Source organism: Corvus kubaryi, unplaced genomic scaffold (genome assembly GCF_017639235.1).
Source record: "Corvus kubaryi isolate FWS band 111438036 unplaced genomic scaffold, C.kubaryi_AGA036_p1.0 137, whole genome shotgun sequence".
Classification (NCBI taxonomy): Eukaryota; Metazoa; Chordata; class Aves; order Passeriformes; family Corvidae; genus Corvus; species Corvus kubaryi.
In genome coordinates, this window is record NW_024580671.1 from 30,379,231 (window position 1) to 30,385,230 (window position 6,000).

Consider the following 6,000-nt stretch of genomic DNA (forward strand, 5'->3'; position numbering starts at 1 on the left):
TGGAAGTTCAAGGCCAGACTGGATGAGGCTTTGAACACCCCAGTCTAGTGGAAGGTGTCCCTGCCCATGGCAAGGGCATTGGAACAAGGTGATTTTCAAGGTCCTTTCCAACTCACACCATTCTGTGATAAGGGGGCCAGCAACAGATTATATGTCTTCCTTCTTAAATTGCAATATAGATTACAATAATGTAGTGAAAATTTAGTCTTATCATCTTGTCTTTGAACTTGATGGCAATTTTTTTTTGCGATGAAGATATAAAAGTGAATGATTACCTAGATTACAACGGTATCAAATACACAAAACGCAACTACAAATGAAAATAAAAATAAAAAAGCTTTCCTTAACCTGAGCCTGCAGTATGAAATTTTTATATCCACACTATCCAAGTGCTAACTTAAAACTAAACTGTAAAACTAGGAACAATACTATTTTGGCAAGTGCCTGATTTGCAAAATTGCTGGTCCCTTCCAAGTCTCAGTTAGGTTTTACAACACTGGATCTCCACCTAAGCAATGCATGAACTATCACATGAAACAAGAGATAGCACTCTTGTAATACAATATGCAAAAGTAACAAACACACTCTACTTGCACAGGGTGCAATCTGTGTGTTACTATAACATATTCCTCACATGCACTTTTGAAATACATAACTTGAATGGACACTGACTTACCATAGTTCTTACCCATATTTTAATTCTGAAAAATAATATACAGGGTCAGGCATGTTAAAAAAATACTCTGTGGAACAGAACTATCTTCAAAGGTTTACAGATAACCTTAATTACTAAAATTTTCTAACAACCAACACAGCTTAAAATCTTGCCTGTTTCATTAACACATTAAGATTTGCAAGAGGAAATAAAAATAATGTCATTTTCTCCTAGCAAGTATATGAAACCTTGGAAAGGTTTCTTTTAAGTACTTGTTTGTTATGCCTTAAAGGTAACAGCAGTTTTTCTTTGAACACAACTACAGCAGGTTTTTTCTGTAATATGAAGGTCATGAGCAGAATTTTGGATCCTCAAAGAAATCAGGTTTTGTGGGTACAATCCTTTGGTTACTAAGAAAATGTGAACACTGAACTAGACAGAAATATCCATCTTGCACAATTCAAAAGTCCACTATAATTAATATTTTAAATAATCCAGAATTTGGAAGGATGGAATTGAGGGTTTTTTTCCTAATCCACGTTCCACATTTGCTGGAACCTTTTTTTCCCCCAGAGATGCCTTAAGTGTCACTCTCAGCAATAAATCAAAACTATTATTTGCACAGTGGAAACACTTGAACAGTGTACCTGTTGAAAAAACACTGTCCAACAAAATTTGCTTTTGAGAGATTCACAAATACTCATTTGTATGGAAGTCATGAGGCAAATAACATAGATGCACTTCTTTAGGATCTCTGCAGAAGTCTGAATTGGGTTCTATTTTATATCTTCACCCATCTATACCCCTCCTACTAAATTTTGTTAGAATGTCGCATGACGACAGCAAAATACTTTAATTAAACTTTCATTTACATTGGTCTCGTCAGAACAATACCACGATTCCACAATTACATACACCACTCCTTAACTCAGTCCCACAAATAGTCCTTACTAAAATTAGTATTAGCATGCATGCAAAATTAAGACTGTCCTTAGTCAAACCAAGATCAGAACTGGAGAAACACCACGGCCTTCAGTGTGACACTGATTTCTGTATTTCTGCTGCTTTCCAACAGAACTTTAATAGTTGTGTGTGCTGAAACTGTGCAAGAGAAATCAGGAGCTGCATTACCTCAAAATAACCTGAAGAGGTTACTTAGTCCCAAGAGAAACTTTCCCTAGATTTAGTCTAGAGTCAGTATTATTTCCCCTCTGGAATTTCCCAGACAGCAAAAACACTCACCCAAAAGGCTAAGTGACAGTTAAGCAAATTTTTCCTTCAGACACGAAAAGCTTCAAGATACATATATGGTTTCATAACTTCAATCCATACTACTGCATTTGTAACACAATATTTGTGGAACAGAGACGTATCTTAAAAAAAAAAAAAAAAGAAATTTAGATTTCAAACCTTCCCCCTTTCAAGAGGTTTGTATTAGGTTGGGGGGGGGGGGAGAGATATTTCATTCTTTATGAATATATAAATAAAAACATCAGTGGAATTAAAAAATAAGAGTAGAATTTGTTTCGTAGACTCATCTCCTTAAAAAAAATCACAGATCTGTTTTTACAAATGGAGAAACAAGAGTCACGAAGGCAAACTGACTCATTAAAACTCATACAGGAAAACTCTGGAAGATCTCTCTAAATTCCCAAGAGGTTCTTAGTGGAGAAAACAAGCTATAAAATTTGAAAATTTGTATTTTTTGGGTTATTTCATTACCCTCCCCCAAACACTTTTTGTGAAGTGTACAAAGTTATTTTCCTCTAATTGTGAATCAGATGTCTGCTTGAGAACATGACAGAGGCCATGAAGAGTTGCAGACTGTATAGCCCCCTAAGTCACAATGTCAGAAAAAAATCAAGAATAGGAGCTTTCAACTGAAGGAAAGAAAAAACGGAAAAAGGTTTCCATAAAGGCCCATATACTCTTTAGAGTTTTTTTTCATGTACTTTTAAATAAAGAGAATAAGGCATGGTTTAGGAAAAAAAAAAAAAAAAAATCACATTTATATAAAGATGATGGGAGCATGCATTACTGGAGAATTAACGAAATCACTCAGCCTCTGGCCTCAAAACACACTAAAGGTATGCATTAACAACACCCTAAAAGTCTAACTGTCTTACTGTTTAACTTTAGGTATACCTTAAATCCCACATCAGTGTTTCTAGATGGTATCCAAATTAAAATTCATCAGAGATTGAAGATAGCTTTGCCACTTCAATACCTTCAATATCACTTCTGATTGCTTAAATCCAGAAGGTTCTAAAGCTATACTGGAAGAGGAATTAATATCTCATTAATTTAAAGGATGAGATTAAAGACAGGCACTAAAAAAAAAAGTGAAAAATTATTTTTTGTTATTTTGGCTTAAAACATACAGTTTGCAGCCTCTATAGTATGCATCAGAGTACGCTACACCAACTACCAAATAATGAATCCTTGTGACCTCCCTTCCCCCCACTCAACCGTATTTATAGTGGTGATACTAAAAGGTTCATATTTCATTTAGGAAAAAAAATTAGGGGTTACGAACTGCTCCTTCCCTCAGTATTAGTGCATGTATTACCACACATACAATTTATACAGCAATACACAAAATAAATTGAAAAAAAATTGTAATGCCAAGATTACATGGCAGCAAGAAATTTCACGTCTTTAAATAAAGTAACAGGTTATAATCTTGCATGCATTATTCCCTTAAATTCATTTCGTATTCTCCAACTACAAATAGATGGAATTACTACACTGATGTCCAGTGAAGGTATTTCCTGGAAGATGAACATGAGGTTCACAAATGTGTTTCCAGGAAGAATTTAGCTGACTGCCTCAGTGATCTTAATCTGCTGCTCGTGTTGATAAATATTACCGATTTTATATCGTTAGTAAGACAGACACAGGACAGTACTGATCGCAAACGCAGCAGCTTTTCCAATTTACTAAACTGACATACATATTACCTTACAGCACCATATACACACCCCTCGAAGGAGCTGCTTGAGTCTGTTGCCTCTTTCCACCCCCCTTCTCCCCGACAAGAGTGGTCTCGTTCACTTGCCTTTCACACACATAACCAATAAAATTAATCAGCTGGAACACAGCATTTTTAAATCACAGTAAAGTCAAGAGGTGTTTTGTACGTTATTTGAAGGGAACAGCCTTTTCATTTAAACATAGTAAGACACTAATATGCTGCAGACAAACGCACTGCATGGGGTGTGGAGGACCCGAGCTGATTAGATTACCACAACATCAGCCTGAGGCCGCCATTTTTAGAATCTCTAAAGGACAAAAGAGGGAAATTAATAAATTTGCTCCATATTTTTTTAAAAGTAACTTTAAAAGTATAGTGATGATAATCAATTAATCATGCATTGTAAGTACTGCCATGGATATCTCCTGCTTTTCTCTGATCTGAACCCTGAGTAACAGAAACGCTTCGTTATTATTCCTTTAAGGTACTGTAAATAAATGGACTAAAACATTCCTAAATCTAGATGCAGCACTGAACTTCTGCTTTTGACGACACGTAGTAGGTACCATTTTAGGGACCTCAGGGCTTTCAGACACCGCACATTCCCTAATAGACGAGTATGGGGGAATACAGGACCTTTATAATCAGACTATATTATGTTTCTCTACCCTATTTAGTAGGACACAGTGAACCGTTTGTTTCTCCTCCCCTATGTCTGCAGCAATACGGTCTAACCCACCAACACTTACTGCTTCAGGAAAAAGACTGAAATATGCCACCCAAGGAACACGAACACTGGCTGCAGAAACTAAAGCAAGAAAGGGGTGCACCACTGTAACTACTTACAACCTCGAGAAAGGGGGTGGGGAGAATGATCCCCTTTTAAATTGGCACAGAAACTCCTGGGGACAGCTCTCCGTTTGTCCAGGTTACACCACGAAGCGGAGATATTAACAGGGAGGCAGGCGGGGAGGCGGGGGTGTGGAAGGCAAAGAGATTAGGCCTATAACGAGCCATTTTAGTACCACAAAGCAAAAATATACAGGATGGAGGAAAAGAATAGGCTTCCCCAAGCTTCGTAAAACTCAATACGCAGTCCCAATAACGCACAAACCCGTTCTGAAAACCGTCAGCCCAAGAAAGCCTATGTTGTCACATAATAGCTCCTTTTGGCTCATTTTCCAAGCATAATGCATAAATCTGGCGTAACTGCCAAAAAATTCTCCTCAGCTCCTCCAGTTACAGTAACCCGCCATATTCATAAGATATAGCGACAGCCTGCCATTTTTAACCAAACCCCACAAAAGGATAAGCAAATTCAAGGCAACTTAAACAGAAATTAAACACATTTCAGGGTGGGAAGGAGTTATACTCGCACCGAAGCTAATGAGACGTTCCCGTCGCATTTCATTCCCTTTTTCCACCCCCCCCTCCCCCAAAGCACCCACAACAGAATAACCAAAGACTCACCTGTAATGGTCACAGGCCAGGCAACAGGACCCCTCAGCTGAGCCCCTTCTCTATCCCAACCAAAACAATGCAACAGCCCACTGCGGATATCCCTACCCTAGGCAGGACTCAGCCCTCAGTAGGCTCCAGCAAAAGAAAGAAAAGGGCAAGAGGAGACCCCCCCTCCCCCCAAACCTAGCTCAGTGTGCAGAACCCTACAGGGACCAGCTCAAAAGCGCCTTTGCCCTGGGACCTGTGTACAAACCCCGCTGCTGCCGCCGCTGCTCCCGTGCCTCCCTCCCTCCAGCCTCCTACGCTCCCTTCTATGTCACTGCCTCTCTCTGGGAAAATGGCGTCCGCTCTCCCCTCCCTCCCCCTGCACGGGGCTCACCCGCCCCGCCTGACAGGGGCAGGGTTACCAAGGCGAAGCCAAACAGCCGCCATTTTGCTTACGGGCCGGGAGCGCAGCCCGCGCCCGCCGAGCCCTTAGAGTCCATTTTGCAACACGCTGAATGGCTCGGGGGTCTGGGCGCGGCCGCGGCACCAGACTGCGGCAGGGGCTGGGCAGGGGGGCCGTGAGGCGGGAAGTAGGGCAGCGGAGGAGGGGCGGCTGCAGCGGGGGCTGGCGCCGGGGGCGATCCGCAGCCCCGGCGGCGTAGCCCGCGCGGGAGGGGCGGGGGCTCCGTCCTGGCCTGTTGTGGGCCCGAGCGCGGGTGGGAGCAAGGGTGTCTGAGTCACAGCTGCATCCTCGGAGGAATAAGCGCAAAAACTCCCTCCTCGGCCGCTATCACACCCCCAACCTCCGGCTTCTTCCTCACGACCATCGATGCTCTCGGCATATGTGTTTTTTGTGAATCTCAAACAGCACATTTTCGGCCCAAACTGCGCGAAAAGCCGGGCAGACCCGCCGGATCTCACACAC

General features: G+C 41.5%; 1 protein-coding gene across 3 annotated transcripts in view; it reads right to left on the minus strand.

Moving 5' to 3' along the window:
- KMT2E (lysine methyltransferase 2E (inactive)) overlaps positions 1-5,414 on the minus strand; it is a 57,185-nt gene extending 51,771 nt beyond the window's left edge. For 2 of the 3 annotated variants that reach the window (XM_042018383.1, XM_042018381.1), the window contains exon 1: positions 5,100-5,414. The gene's annotated coding sequence lies outside the window, so the exon portion shown is untranslated. The remainder of the gene's footprint in view (positions 1-5,099) is intronic. The other variant, XM_042018382.1, reaches the window with a different exon arrangement.
- Positions 5,415-6,000: the final 586 nt, after the last annotated feature.